The sequence below is a fragment of the Ixodes scapularis genome, unplaced genomic scaffold (genome assembly GCF_016920785.2).
Source record: "Ixodes scapularis isolate PalLabHiFi unplaced genomic scaffold, ASM1692078v2 PGA_scaffold6__148_contigs__length_123643588, whole genome shotgun sequence".
In the NCBI taxonomy this organism is placed as follows: Eukaryota; Metazoa; Arthropoda; class Arachnida; order Ixodida; family Ixodidae; genus Ixodes; species Ixodes scapularis.
Genome location: NW_024609881.1, coordinates 42967188 through 42983602, shown reverse-complemented (window position 1 = coordinate 42983602; position 16415 = coordinate 42967188). Strand labels below are relative to the sequence as shown.

The following is a 16415-nucleotide window of genomic DNA, read 5'->3' as shown; positions in this document are numbered from 1 at the left end:
TATAGGTCTAATGTTCACCGACCCTACTACACATGATGTGAAGACAGTGTCTAGATTTCTACCAGTAACACATTTTTTCACATTTGTACAAACTAAAAATAACCTACATTGAATACGGGTGCAATCTTCAAAGATAGCTAGTTGTCTCATTAATTACAAAGCATTACAAAACAGCAACAAGTAAAATAAATGTATGAAGCTCCGAAAGTTTTTTTTTTTATTTTTATTTAACTCATTCCTAGAATATTTTGACTCTCGCCACTGTACTTCAAGTTTTTTTTTGTCATTTTAAATTGAATATTTTATTCGGTATCATATATTTCTATATGAGAATCATTCGAGGCCAAAGGACGCATGCCTACTTTCGTCCCTCAGGAATTCGGTCTAAACTTTTATCTGTTATTGATGATGCTCAATTCCCTTTTTAATATGTTTAAAAAAAATTGGCGGCACTGAAATATGATAAAAACGAACCCCAAGAGATAAAGGAAAATCTGAAAGCTTGAAAAAAGACAATGAAGTAGGCACCGTTTTTAGCATGTGAGTTCATGCATCTACTTTATCTAACATGTTTTGTAATGAATTTCCGAATGTTTTAAGGGTGTAGATGCATTAAAGGTATCACAAATCGATGATGTTCACCTCTTATTAAAAATTATACGTTACCTTATCAAGGCTATCACGTGTAAGTTATTAGTGAGGGAAACAAAAGGTATATAAAAATTATTTGACCAAAAATTGTTACCGTGTTTTTAACATATATGAACAATATTAATCTTAAATACTCAATTTAGAAAACATGGAACTTTTAAACGCGGTCGCTCTCAAAATATATACTCGAAGGGTACAGGTTGCCTCTATTAGTTAGAAAAAAAAAATCATTATTTATTAAAAGCTAGAAAATATTTTTTTTAATTGGTCCATTGCCAGTATTGAACATATATAAAAACATCGAGTTTTAAAGGCAAGAAATAAAAGGTGTTAGGTGTAAAAATGAATACTTCATGTAATAAGTGGGAAAAAAAGTCAGAAAAAGTATTAATTCTCGAAAGAAAAGAAATGTATATTAGTTTATTGACAGTATGAAATAAATAGCAAATTGCTGTGTTAGAAATAACAAAATAAAATCATAAGATGTTTGGACTAAAAATGGATAGTTAACATTTGTCATAGTTTATGAATCTAACAAAAACGAGCATAGTAAAAAATAGTAATAGTGTCTATAAAATTTAGAAACAATTTTTTATTTGCTTCGGTCCATCATCTTGAGTCCTAGCTTTGTGGCAGAGACGCGCATTATCGCATACTTTAGCAAACGCCGCAACTGAGCTACAATGCGGACGGCGCCAGTTATAGTAACTAAAGAATGAGATAAGCAGGGCCTGTCTCTCGAACACCCGACCTCCCACACTCCTTCCACCGTGCTTTGACTGGGCGGAGTTACGTGCTCGAGGTGCACGTGACTCCAAAGCTTATCGAAGGTAAGGAGCCGGCTACCGACATTTCCCAAAAGTCTGAAGTTTGTTTCAGTCAAATATTGTTATACCTGTATCTGGTGACTTAGCCGATCCCAGGGAAGACTAGAAAAGGAGCACGAGCCAGGAATAAACTCGAGACAAGAACACCAGGTACCAACTCTGAGGACCGCAGACGTCTTTATATTGCATCACCGCTTATTCATAGCTTATCTACCGTAAATAAATTAAAGAAAACCTTCGGCACCTTTAATTTGTGACCCGGACCTGTGCAGGTGTGACCTGTACACACCTGTGCATCATGGTTAATTGTGGAGATGCTCCACCGGCCGACAACCTCGCAGCTGTTAATCAGCTCCGCCATCCGAAATTATGATCCCCATTTCCGCAGGTATGGTTCGCACAAATGGAAAGTCAGTTTACAACCGGGAGGATAACTCCACAAGCACAAAGATTTCACTACGCTGTAACGGCCTATGCCCGATACCAATTCGGGACGTCATTCTTGACCCGCCACCTGACTCTCAACGACGTGATAAAAGCGGAGTTGGTGAAACGGACTTTCGAGTATGAACAACGACGACTCCAGTGGCTCATATCCTCGGAAGAGTTTGGAGGCCGAAAGCCTCCTCAGTTACTCAGGCGTCTCCAATAACTGCTGGTGGAAAAGGCTTGCACCTTCGATGCCGCTCGTTTACGTCAGCTATTTCTTCAGCGGCTTCCTGTGAATGTTCGGATGGTCCTCACATTGGCGTCGGGACTCGCCGTATCTCAACCTGCCCTACTGGCGGACACTGTCATGGACGTAACCACTCCGACGTCCTCCCAGATCCCCGCTCTTAAAAACCATGGGACATCCATCCTCGAAAAATTTGTTGCCCCAACCACCTATATTCTCGATGACGTACGAAAATAATTGCTACATGAAATTGGAGACCTTTCGTAAGTTAATCCAGCGCAGGGATGGGCAAAATACATGCAAATATGTATCGAAATACAAATACAAAATGCTTTGCCAAAAATGTATTTAATTAAAAATCTAATTACATTTACAAACAAGCATTTAAGTACAAGATACAAATACAACCACATGTATTTGGTCTCCTCCAAATACTTTTCCAAATACATTCCTCAAAATTTGCGTCAGCGACTTCAGGTTACCTGCAACGGGTTTCTGGGTATCTCATTTTAATTTTGCATGGCACGCTCGGAAGTTAGTGTGTGAGGCTCTAGTAACGTAATAGAAATATAATCACAAAAAAAAGAAGTAATCAGCTTGGACGTAGTAGGTGGAAAAGTACAGAGCTTCAAGCACCTTTTCTTGTCGATTAAACTTTGGTGTGGACCAACAAAGAACCGAGACGACCAAGAGGCGCAGCACTAGCTAGAGAATTTTTTATTGTTGCAACTTGCACCATTTACATAAATCTGGACGACCCGGTCATTTAGAATGTTCCAGGCAAAAATATGGATGGAAATCAGGCTGGAAAGCATCACAAGTTGTCACAGGCACTTATTTAGCCAGTCTGCTTGTGAACGTCGATTTCGTCACTATTCTTGCCCTGATCTAGCACCGTAATCACAAAGTCACTAAACGCTTGTGCTTGATTGAGACACACTGCATTCGGTACAGAATGTAGTTTTCTTCCTGCTCTGGACAGTGACAATAAATTTGAGGGATGTTTTTTCGCCCTCAAATTGTATTTAATTACAATTGTATTTGAAGTACCCACGTTTTAGTATTTAAATACAGACGTCGAATACATTACCCAATTTGTAATTAAATACAAATGCCAAATACACAAAGTATTTGAAATACGTATTTCAAGTACTTGTATTTGAAATACTGCCAATCCCTGATCCAGCGTAAGTTACTACCATTTCGTCCCGCTCAGGTTTAAGAGAGAACCAACATTTTTCGCGACTTTTTTGCCACATGGCCCCAGCACCACCTCGAGCGAGATCACCGCAAATCTGACTGTGCTTTAATCGTATCACCTGATCTTCGCCGTCCTCACCCACTACTTCGGTTCACCTGCTCAGCCACGCGAAATGCGTCTACCGAAAAATAGAGGCGCCAAGTTGTGTCGGTAGCCACGCCAGCCGCCTGTTCTTGTGACTGGTCGCGCCTCTGTTTTATGCTTGCTCGTCGACACCGGCACGGAGATGAGCGTTCTACCCCCCTCTACAGTTGCACAAAGATCGAAGCAAACACACACGAACCAACAAGCATAGAATAATACAGTCATCGCCACTTACGTTGACGAGAACATGACCGGTAACATCGGACTACGAAGGGGTTTTCCTTGGATATTTCTTCTATCAGATACATCATTCATAACCTAGCCTTGAGGCAGATCTACACAGACGCTTTGATGTGATTGTCCATGGTCGATATGCACAGAAAACGCCTAGGAGGTGCTACAACATATCTGGTAGTGCAAATAATTATGTGTACCACGCCCGTCATTGAATGCTTGAGATGCTTTACTCCGTATCAGAGACTGCTTCAAGAGTTATCAACCTTATCTCGTCCAAGAAAATTTCAGCTCCCTGTTAACCACAACATCACTCACGTTATTCTGACAACCGTACCACCCACTCATGCACGCACCCGACGGCTGGGTCCAGATTGCCTAGAAATAGCTCAACGAGAGTTCGAGCCCATGCTGAACATGGGAGTCATCGGATCATCTTCAAGACCTTGGGCGTCACCCCTCCGGGTGGTGTGTAAAACGTACCCGGAGATCGGAGATCGTGTGTCGACAACCTGGCCCTAAACAACGCACCGTTCCTGACCGATATCCTTTGCTATACACACAGGACTTCAGAAACTCTTTACGAGGCGATTCGATTTTATCGGAAATCGACTTAGTGAAAGCCTATTACCAAACACCAATTGAACCAACTGACATACAAAGAAGGGCATCATCATGCCCTTAGACTTGAACGAATATCTTCGGATGCCCTTTGGTCTTCGCAACACGGCCTAGTCATTCCAACGTTTTGTCAACCACGTCATTCAAGGGCTCAAATTTTGTTATGACTATGTAGATGACCTGCTTGCATCCAGGAGCACTAAAGAGCAACAGCTCGAATATCTCAGGCTGCTCATTGAACGTCGAGATCAGCGGTTGACAACTAGAGGTCCGCGGACCTTTTGGGAACCCCGAAGACATTCTTATGGTTCCCGAAACCTTTGACCGTTAGTCATGCCGAGCAATAAAGTATTTTATGGATGCTTGCAGTCCTACAAAAATGAATATACAAAACCGCATGCGCAGATAGAGTAAGGTTGACTATGCTCCGTTTCAGAGCTTCAAAGTTGGTTTGCATGCACTTAGTTTTTTTTTTCTTTGTCGTTTTGCCATTATGATCGTTCAATAAGGGGAAAGTGATGGGGTCCCCCATCACTTATACCAATCTAGAACAGGTACCCGAACCACCAGTGGTTGGGAACCACTGGTTTAGATGAATACGGTTTGATAATTAATAAGCCAAGATGTGAGTACGGGGTTTCTCAGCTCAGTTTCCTTGGCCACCACGTGGATCAACATCGGGTTCGCCTCCTACCGGAATAAGTCGAGGTCGTCAAAAACTTTCCACAACACTCAACAGTTCGACATTCTTGGGAGGTCTTGGGACTAATCAACTTTTACCGTCGTTTTATTTTCAATCGCCCTTCAACCCTGCTGCCGGTTACAGACCTGCTCAAAGTTGTCAAACCCGACTTCGCATCACTAATGTGGACGGACATAGCCTCCCGTGCGTTTTCTTAGATCAAAAGTGGCCCTGCCAACGAAACTCTTCTCGCCCACCCAGAACAGATTGCGCCCATCTACATCATGGCAGACGCTTCTAACGTTGCAATCGGCGCCGTTCTGCAGCAATGCCTTCATTATGCATGAAAACCAGTACCTTTCTTTTCAAGAAAACTCAACCCCACAGAGGGTCGATACCGCACGTCTGATCGCGAGCTCCTCACAATCCACCAAGCAATTAGACACTTCCGCCATTTTTAGATTCTCGGCAATTTTTTGTAGTTACCGGCCATAAGCCGCTAATTTGCGCTATCTGGTAATGCCCGTGACAAGTTAGCACATCGAGAAATACAGCAGATGGCGTACATTTCTGAATATACAACAGATATTCGCAATGTAAAGGGGACCAACAAAGTCTTGCTTACGCGCTCTCATGTTTTGTGACATCTTTCTGCTCCTCCATTTCACAAACAAGCATCGAACTGCAAGCGATGGCGCTGACTCAGGAGGAGGACGATGAACTTCTGAATCTCAGGGCTTTACATCATCGACTGGACTTCAAGTTAGTTTTACTACCGACGTGTGACGTTCCTAATATTTGTGACAGCTTTTCACAAGCACCACGGCCCTTTGTCCCACTTGCTTTCCGACGTCAGGCGTTCGAATCTCTTCATTCACTGACACATTCATGAATCAGAGCAACCCAGCGTCTACTAATGCGGCGGTTTGTTTGGCAAGGAATTAAGCAGGATATTCGGGATTGAACACGCACCTGCATCAAACGTCAAAAGTATATCGGCACACATTGGCACCTATGTCGCCCTTTCCACTCCCAGGTGCTTGTTTTGATGCTATTCATATGGACCTCGTGGACCCCCTTTTACCAGGACACGAAAAAAAATACATATTGACTCGCAGTGGTAGACATGGTCACTGGCTGGAAGTTCCGACTATCCCAGACATTCGTTCCCAAATAGTTGAAAAGATGTTATGTCTGGTTGGTTAGCCCGCTTTAATGTCTCGTCATATATCACAACCGGTAAAGACCAACATTTTGAGTCTGCCCTGTTTCGCAAACTTGCGGCATTTCTCGATCCGAACGACAGTCTACCATCCCAGCATCAACGGAATCGCCGAACGTTTACACCGCACACTTAATGTGCCTTTCAAAGCTCTTGAGCATCGCATCCACTAGACCATCATACTTCCCACGGTACTGCTCATTCTCCGAGCGACGCATAAAGCGAACATCAACTGCACGTCGGCAGAGCATTTATATAGAGGACTGCTCTGTCTTTCGGGAGAGTTCTTTAACTCCAGCCAGAAGCCTCCGAAATGCGATTCTGCCAGCTCTGCGACCTAGCTTCGGGCCTTGATGAGTGCGATTCGGTCAGTGCCCCCACGGTCGCAACTGTCTCACGCCACTCATGATCCTAACAACCTAATGATCTCCAGCCATATATTGTTCGTCGTGACGCAGTTAGAAATTGTACTGTCCGTATGATGGACTTTTCTGTGTCGTGGACCCTCAAGCCGCGACCTTTTGTCTCGACAGCAATGGACACAATAAAACCGTATCTTTGGATCGATTCAAACTCAAACTCCTACTCCGAACAAGCGGACGACGCTCTCATAATCACAGCCAACATCATCTCCTCAAACAGACTATTCCATGCGAAAAGCCAGTAGTTCAACATTACTTACGTCATACAGGCCAAGCAACCCTATCTTACGACTTATGAAAATATTTTTAATGAGTGCTATAGTCAATTAGTTGGCACCCATACTTTGTTTCAGCTTAAATCCAGACGCAGCCGACGCTACGAGCTCATGGGACCAACCAAGCAGAGTCAGAAGCGCAAGTAGCTGGTCCCCTTTTGTTTATGATTGGTTTAGCGATGATAGAGCACGTAAAGAAACAGGACGAGCATTACAATGATGCCCTTTTGACACTCTCTGATTGGTACATCAGCTCGTAGCGCCAACGGCGTTTGAAGTTAAGGTAAAATGAGGTATAGAAACACAAAAAAAGTTAAGCGTACTGTTTTCATGCCTATAGAAGAAGAGATAGCGACTAACTTAACTACGTTATCCGTTAATTAAAATAAGCATCGCAAGTACGTTACCTGTTGCTGTTTTGGAAATTTTACAAGTGCGTTACTATGTTACCAAAAATGTTACGCGTAACCGGTAACGCCTTTACGTTTAACGTGTTACCGCTAACACTGGAGCCTAAAAGCAGGAACTATATCCACTTTTTTTGTCCTTTATTTGCGATTGAAACCGGGGAGAGAGGACATCAATTGATCATGTGCCTCTTCAAGAAATCCGAGGCAGCAAGCACACACACAAAAAAAATTAAGAGTGTCCCATTCGGTTACAGTGACTACGGTCGTTTAATAATGTCACATCAGGAGGAGGCCTGTTGTGACATTATGAAGCCTACCCTAAAGTCTACTAAAACAGCTTTGTGGTAATACGTGAAGGTGTTATAGCAACACGCATCCCCGTTCGTTGCTGTTCGAAATGTATTAGAGCGTTTGTCTTGTTTCTTAAGAAAACAGGTAATCATTTGTGACTTCCAGCCAGGTTATGTACATCACTGTCTGCTTTTTTGTGCGTCAGCATTTTGTAAGGGCTTCAAAAATAATGATGTTTCTTCCTTTATTGTCTCAACAAGACACATTTAACTCTCAAACGCAGGTTTCTATTCATAAGGGAATTGAAATGGTACGTATATACGTATTCGCGACTCCAGCGAAACGGACGCCACCAAGCGCGAAAACCGGGAACCAGCCGGACCAGGTCGCTCCGCGCCCCTCCGCGTCTCGGGTGGCTTTCTCGGACACGTGTTGTCGGCGCGGTGGCGAACAATGTAATTTGACGAAGGTCCCAATATTTCTTTTGCCTGAGCGTTCATTAGTGTGGTGAAGCCTCAGTAGATTGTTTCCTTCCATCACGTGTTTGAAAGCCCATTTACTCCACAACACATGGTCGCATGCTTTCGATTCCTTGGATGGGGAGGAATCACGGAAAAACGTTTTGATTTCTTGTCTGTCTCTAATCACATTCAAAGTGACGACTACTTGGTAACTGATAAGTGGTTTCTTTATAAGGATGTAGAACAGTGGACTGAGGACGACAGATGAGGCATTTCACTGGAGGGAACACCAATGTTGCAGTCAAGTGAATGGGAAGGTTCGATAGCTGCTTTTCTTGAGTTTGGTCAGTGTGTTTGATTAGCTTCAAGTTTGAGCCACCCACACCGGTCGGTGCATTGGCTATTGATGTTGGCTGCTTTTCGCCGAAAAAGCCTCTGGACCACATTGAACGTGTTGGGCTGATTTCGCAATTCCTTGATTCAGGAAAACCTTCTCGCTACATACGATTAATGAGGGAAATTTTCTGCTTTCAAAAGGTGGGGGCGCGTCTCGCACAGTTAGAAGCTGTCACGGCGTTATTATCTATCGCTCCTCTAATATTTATATTATACCCCCGTCGAAGCCAGCAGCAATATACGTCTACATTGCTCAGGCTGAGCGGCCACAAAAAATACTCATTCTCTCCGTTCAGGATTCGAAGTCAAGTTCAATGCAGAGGGGTTCTGCGTGAATCTCCGAAGAAGACTCTCTTCAGTTTGTCCGGATTCGTCTCCATGCTACCGGCTAGAAGCATTTGGCTCAGTTTAAGTAGTATCTCTCGGTCTGTCAAATATACTTTTATTCAGCAGTTTACTTAACAGCTAGTCAACTAAGCTCATATTTCAACCCGAAGAATATATTAATATCGCTTTAGAGGGACCATAGTACGTAATATAATACATAATCCGCTAGTCAAAATGACTTCTCGAAAACCTGAATTAAAATACGAGTATCAGCTGCCTAGTGGGGCGCCGGCGGGTTAACATGCTCCTTGGCTCAAGAAGCGCTTGCTTAAGTTTCGTAATTTTCATGCAGCCTGTGCTGTTGACCGAGCAGACGACTGGAGCTGTTTCTTAAACGCGGATACGCACAAAAGCTCGATTTCGCGGACAGATAAGTCGCATGGTCGAGGCATGTGAGTTAGCTGAAAATTACTCTCAGTGGAGCAATTCTGTGGTCATCGCCGCTTTTCTTAGATGATCAAAACTGGTTAGTATATTACCGTCTCTCCAGAGCCCATAGTTTCGGTTTTGAACGAAATCTCAGAAACGAAAGTTTGACATGAACAGAACAAAAAACGCCGGGAAAACGAAACTATGCTCTGCAAGTTTATGTGCACCGGCTACACTTAACTGTCTGAGTTCAAATACCTATAAAATTGAGCATTAAACAAAAGAAAATCTGTTAAATTGAATGCGCCACCTGTTCAAGCGGGCCGTTCAAGCCGACGCGACCTGGACTCAGCCGCCATATTTGTTTGGTGGTGGCGCCCCCTATAGGTCGCTGGAGTCGCGAATAGTAGGAGTTTAGCGCTTGAAGAGGCAATGAAACCCGTGAGTGAGGCTTGGTCATTTACCTCTCGCTCTTCGTGGCTTCAGCGGACGTCTCGGAAGTAAACAGATGTGCACTCTATCCCACTTGCGCTTCGTGAATTTATCAATGGCAAGAAATATCACGTACTTCTTTTAACATAAGTTTTAATGAATCATATTTATGAATGTCTTTGGGTTTGTCTTTCTTTTTAATAATATATATATCGAGAAAGTGGTATTCTTTTGTTCACCAACGTCTCTTTAGAAGTTCGACGTCTTCGGAGCTTTATAAATGGTTAAGCGTAAATACCATGTCTTTAAAGACTTTTTTTGCTTGCGTCTAGCAATATTTAATATATATTGGTTTAGTTACTAGCATTTAAACTATTTCTTATTTCACGTTTGACCAATTGAATGCCAACTTCTTCAATTTTGCGAGTCGGACAGAATCAAGCACCAGCTGCAGCATGAAACTTTGCTCTTTTCTTCCAGGAAAAGACCACTTCCATCGAAGCAATGGAGGTAGAGAACCATCAAACATTGGTGAGGCGCAATATGGAACTCTCCTCGAGTGCCTCAGAAGAAGGGTGCTTAGGGTTGCAGCCGACAACTTCACGATGAAATAAGGCAAGATGTCTGAGCGACCGTCGAGAGCTAGCTGTTGCTCAAGATACTCAAGGTCAATAATTAGGACTGGCGGCAACAAGGAACACTTGAATAACCCTCTTTCCTTCGTTTTTTACTTTGGTGCAGTAGTGTTCGAAGTAACGCCACAAGAGTAACAGGTTACTATTTATTGGTAATGGACATATTCTCATGGAAAGGTAATTCTGTAACTGTAATTAATTACAGTTTAGCCTTGAGCTATTCGAAAGGCAATTCATTACTTTCTAGTGACGTACAAGTGTGATTGTGAGAAAGTAAACCATAATATCACTTTTAAAAATAATACTTTCTTCAAACTTTGCTCGTTCGTCGTATTTATTAAAAGATGCATAGAGGCTTAAAATATATGGTTTTAAACCGGACATGTTTTTGCTTCCTTTTGTAAAACTGGTAGTCTACAATATTTTAACTATCAATAAACGAATAAAAAAGTTAATCGTTGAATATAAAAAATATATTTTTCTAACTTCGCTCGTTCGTTTTGAGAATTCTAGACTACCTAGAACCATTAAGTATATACCCAGGCAGCACACGATATTGGGCCAACATTGGAATTGATGGGACAAAGAATGGCCCAACAATGGCCCAACTGAGCCATGTGTTTACCAATATTGGAATTACCTGGGCCAATAATGGACTATCATAGCCAATGTTTTTCCAATATTGGTGATGCACTGGAATAAGCTGTCCAATATTGGACTGTGAAAGCCAATGGCTTGCCAATATTGGATAAATGCTGGCATAACCTGTCCAATATTGGACTGTCAAAGCCAATGGTTTTCCAATATTGGATATATGCTGGCATAAGTTATCCAATATTGGACTGCCAAAGCCAATGGCTTTCCAATATTGGATATATACTGGCATAACCTGTCCAATATTGGACTGTCAAAGTCAATGGTTTTCCAATATTGGATATATGCCGGCATAAGTTATCCAATATTGGACTGTCAAAGCCGATAGGTTTCCGATATTGGATATATGCTGGCATAAACTGTACAATATTGGACTGTCAGAGCCAATGGCTTTCCAATATTGGATACATGCCAGCATTAGCTGTCCAATATTGGACTGTTAGAGCCAATGGCTTTCCAATATCGGATGCATGCTGGCGTAAGCTGGTCAATATTCAACTGTCAAAGCCAACAGCTTTCCAAGATCAACTCATGCTGGCATAAGCTGGTCCAATAGTGGACTGTAAAAGCCAATTTGGATTTCCAATTTTGGAAGTATGCTGACTTGTGCTGGTCATATTGCACTGCCAAGGCCAAGGGCTTTCTAATATTGAATGTATGCTGTCATATGCTGTTCAATATTGGAGTGTTAAAGCCACAATTTCCAGTATTGGAAATACAGGGATGAAACTGGGCAAAGCAGCTTTGGAGAAATTTTGGGACCAGAAAAAAACTATTTTCATGCAGGCTAGCAGCAAAAACGAGGTCTTGGAGCAAGTTGGGACCAGCATTCGTCAGTTTTAAGAATTAAAATAGAGGCTAAATGTCACCTGGTTTTCAAAACTCAATGAAATATGGCATATAGATAACTTAATCAATGGGAACTCAACAGTGGTTTAATTAACCTTTTATTTGAAACATTTTTCACAAACTTACATGAAAATTAGACAAATGATATAAAGCAAAACTGCACGACAGTGCGACACGTGATGGAACCAACTTGCAAAGTGGTAAAAGTAAGCAAACAGATACACATATCCTTCAGCTCATACCTTGTTCCGTCACTGCTCGCTCGCCCTTGTTAGGTTCCCAAGTTTTCTAAGTGGGGCCTCGGGGGCAGGCCAACATGGGCTGCTGGCTTGCAATATACCTTTCCATAAAATCGTATTAGAGCGCGTTCATTATTGTGTTTGTGTGTTATGGACGCGCAGTTTCTGGCTGGCTGCAATTGCGAGTGCTGGCTGGACTGCAATTTTGCACGTGTGGACTGTGACTTTTGTAAACAGTGGAAACATCTATAGTCGTGCAAGTACATCCAAGAGAGAGGTGTGCCAACTTAAATAGATTTGAGTTTACCACAATATGGGGATGCTGTTTGCTCCACAACCCAGATGAAATGACTCCGGCACTCCAGAAAAACACACAGTAACGGCAGCAGACACAACCGATGCTACAAGCGCCAGCATGTGACCTAGAACAGTGCTTGCAATGCACGAGCGTCCGTTCTTGGCAGGGACATTGGAATTCCAGAGCTCTCGCGTGTAGCATCATCTGCGTGTGGACTTAGATGAAGCAGGGAGACAGCGAATGGCTTCAAAGAGGCCTGGTAGCAGAAGCAATGCTATGAGAATGCTGTAACAACTGTTTTAAGCTGAAACGAAGTATAACCATCGCAGCGACCTTCGGATTCGGATCCACCAACGTTCCCTTTGGGTTGGAATGTCCAATGTCAGTGTTGTCAACAAAAACTGCGAGATGGCTGATTTCGACGAGGCTCGTTTATAATTTCACTTTTGGCGCACCTTGGCGCAATTTTGTTTTTATTTATACTTTTGTATCAGTGTAGCGCATGAAAAGTCATTAGGCACTTAGTGGCGCAGCAATTCCATCCCTGGAAATATCCTGGTACCAGTTATTTAAAATTAGCATGTCAAAACCATGCTGCTAGTGGTGGAGCCAGGGGAAGGAGCCCGTTTATGGGGCTTCAGCCCGCCTTGAAATGTGGTCCGACCCTGCGCTCATTGCACAATTTGTAAGCTCAGCGCAAGAAATAGCACTAAAAGCACGTTCCCACCCCCAACCTCCCCGGAAAAAATACCTGGGAACACCAATGGTGGGTGACAAATATTGAAAATATATATTGGCATAGACTGTTCAATATTTAATTTTAATATCCAATGGCTTCCCAGCAATGCAGTATGCATGTTACATTGAGATATGTTTGCCAACCACATGTATACTGTTTATAAACTTTGGAATTAGATGGTATATGTTGAACAGTGATGAATAACTCCAAGTGACAGTTCTGTCAATGCATAACTGCCACCTCATGATAAGATGACCAATATAATTAATGACCACCTGAACACTCATACTGTGTTAACATTTTCGAATAATCACGGTATTTCATGCTAACCGATATCTTGATAAACGCTCATCCGCTCACTTCATCGGTGTTTAAAATATGTACATTAAGGCCGCACTCCAAAGGCAGTCATCTCAAAATTTTACTTTCTCATAAATCAAGTAAAAATCTGAAAAGTGAAATGTATACATGCCTTCAATTTGCAAGTGCAGAAATAAAATCAGGCGTGTGAAGTCTCGTCATAGTCAACAGGGATCATTTTCAATTACGAACATATACTGTTCACTTAAGAGATTATATGGTGAGCCAGCTGCTCCGATGGATACTTTCTGCCACAGCAGACACTCCAGAGCCTGACACAATCAACGCATGAAAGCATTGCAGCCCACACAAAAGCGATTAGTGGGCCAGTTCACCCCGATGGATACTTCCTGACTCAACGTAGCCACTAAAAAGCTTGACACACAGACTGCTTCAACATGTCGCAGCCAGCACGAAAGTGAGTAGTGAGTTAGTTCGCCTCGACGAGGACTTTCTGCCGCAGCAGGGGTCCGACACAATCACCACACGAAAACGCTGCAGCCCACGCGAAAGTGAGTGGCGAGCCAGTTTGCCCCGACGCAGACTTTCTGCCACAGGATACTACTCGAGAGCCAACCGATCACCGCACAAAAATGTTGCAGCCCGCACGAAAGTGAGTGGTAAGCCAGTTTGCCCCAACGGAAACTTTCTGCCACAGTGAACATTTCAAAGTTTGAGACAATAACCACACGAAAACGTCGCAGCCTACACGAAAGCGAGCGATGAGCCAGTTCGCTCTGACAGACTTCCTGCTGCAGCAGGCACTCAAGACTCTGACACAATCACCGCACGAAAATGTCACAGTCAGCATGAAGAAGCAGCGAGTCAGTTCGCCTCACCTGAGACTTTGCCACAGCAGACACTCAAGAGTGTGACACAATCCCACATGAAAACATCGCAGCCCGCACAAGAGCGGGCGATGAGCCGGTTAGGCCCGACGGAGACACCTATTGCCGCAGTGAACACTCGAGAGTCTGACACACTCAACACAAAAACGTTGCAGCCCACACGAAAGCGAGCGTGAGCCAGTTCTCTCCGACCGTGAATTTTTGCCGCAGCAGGTACTCGAGTCTGATCACTGCACGAAAATGTCACAGCCAACACAAAAAAGCAGCGAGTCAGTTCACCTCGCCTGAGACTTTGCCACAGCAGACACTCAATAGTCTGACGCAATCACCGCACGAAACATCGCAGCCCGTACAAAAGGGGGCGGTGAGCCAGTTCGCCTTGACGGAGACTTTCTGCCGCACTGCAGCACACTCCCCCGAGTCGTCCGACTAGAAGCGTACTGCTTAAACCTTGGCCGAGATTCCAACCAACAGACTGGAGTCCGTTAGCCGCACTTGACTTCCGTGGCACTGAGCAGCAGCTGAGGTTTCAGAACAGGTGAAGAAGTGGCAGCACGACGTGCCCCTGCTTGTATTCAAGCTTAACACATTGAACAGCATTCTGAAGATCAGCAAGGGGCCAGATCTTTGCTTCAAGTTCGATAGAATCGCACCGCCACATGCCAAGTTCGGAGGACTTCAGGGGCACCTTGAAGAAATTTCTTGGGTTGGGTAAAATGCCTCCCTCGAAGCTATCACTCAGAATCTTTAGGACGACGACAGGAGACTCGGAGAACATAAAGCAGTCACCTGGCTTGACTTGGTGCTGCACAGCTTTGGCCTGGATGTGTGCAGTATGTCGCACTTCAGATATTCTTCTACTGAGCTGCGCGAACGGCTTGTTTGAGGACCGCAGCTTCTTCTTTATCTTTCCCAGGTAGCTTTCAAAGGGGAAAGCGCTGAAGCTGTCAAGAGGCCCATGATCGAGGCACTGGTCAGCGAGGTGGCTTAGGGTGTGCACATTATACACAAGCTGTCTCGCTCCGTAGAGTTTGCCAAACTCTTGTACGAAGTACCTAAGCAGGTCCCGTGAAAACTGGTTAAAGACCAAATGGTACTTTGGTGACACGAGAATCCTGATGGCCACATGCAACATCAAGAAGTGCTCGTACTGTTCAGGGGTCACGACATGCTTCAGAAGTACTGGCCCGACGTAGAGAAGAAACGTCCGATACTCTGTCGCTTTCCATCGATCCAGCTCCTCGGTGCCCCTTGGCTTCCTCTGGAAGTGACTTGGGAAAAAAGCGGCTGATTGTCGTAGGCCCTCATTGAGGCGGCTCCGTAGCACTCTGCTCAGTCTTTTGCTGTACCCCGGGCAGACCCAATTCTTCAGCAGTCGCCGCATGACTCCCAGGCAGACAAGGTGCATGTACTCCGTCGGGAACCATGTTACCATGTCAATATTGAGTGACATGAATGGAGACACACCGGTATGGTGGCATTCATCATCGTGGGTCCGGAAGGAAGCATTTGTACGTTCGGGTGCATACAAGTCTGGAAAAGTCAGCCTGCCATCAATGCGTTCACCTTTCTGGCTGCAGCGTTCACAAGCATGGTAGCCATTGTGCCCGATTATGGCTTTGACGTAGCTCCTTGCAGGGGCATCGCAGATCATCGCTGTCAGCTTTACATCCACATGGGCACCCTTGTGAACCATCCCGTTGGAGGACAGCTCGGCGACATCTTCTAGGAATGGCTCCAAGTATGTTTGCAAGCTCGGCGGCTTCCCTACTCCACAGTAAACGCTGACCATAAACGGCTCAGATGCTGGAACGTTGGTGATTCGGCACAGTATCGGCCATAAGCCGAGCTGACTACTTTTGTACAAAGGTAGACCATCAATGTTGCCTTGCAACTTCAGCACCTGCGGAACAGGACCGGGCCCCAACGCTTCACGGATGCCTTCCGCGAGTCCAAAGTGTATAAACGAACCACTACTGTCCAGTTTAGCTTTACGCTCGGTCTTCATGATGGTCCTCGCGTCCCGCGGAAGCTCCGAGATGCCTCGGCGCCGGCAGAAATCCAGGATGGCATTTATACTCGCGTGCGTCAG

The 16415-nt window shown here is 44.2% G+C and overlaps 1 protein-coding gene across 1 annotated transcript in view; it reads right to left on the bottom strand.

Moving 5' to 3' along the window:
• LOC120840044 (MAM and LDL-receptor class A domain-containing protein 1) overlaps positions 1–16415 on the bottom strand; it is a 129200-nt gene that overhangs the window by 58532 nt on the left and 54253 nt on the right. The gene's annotated exons all lie outside the window — the stretch shown is intronic.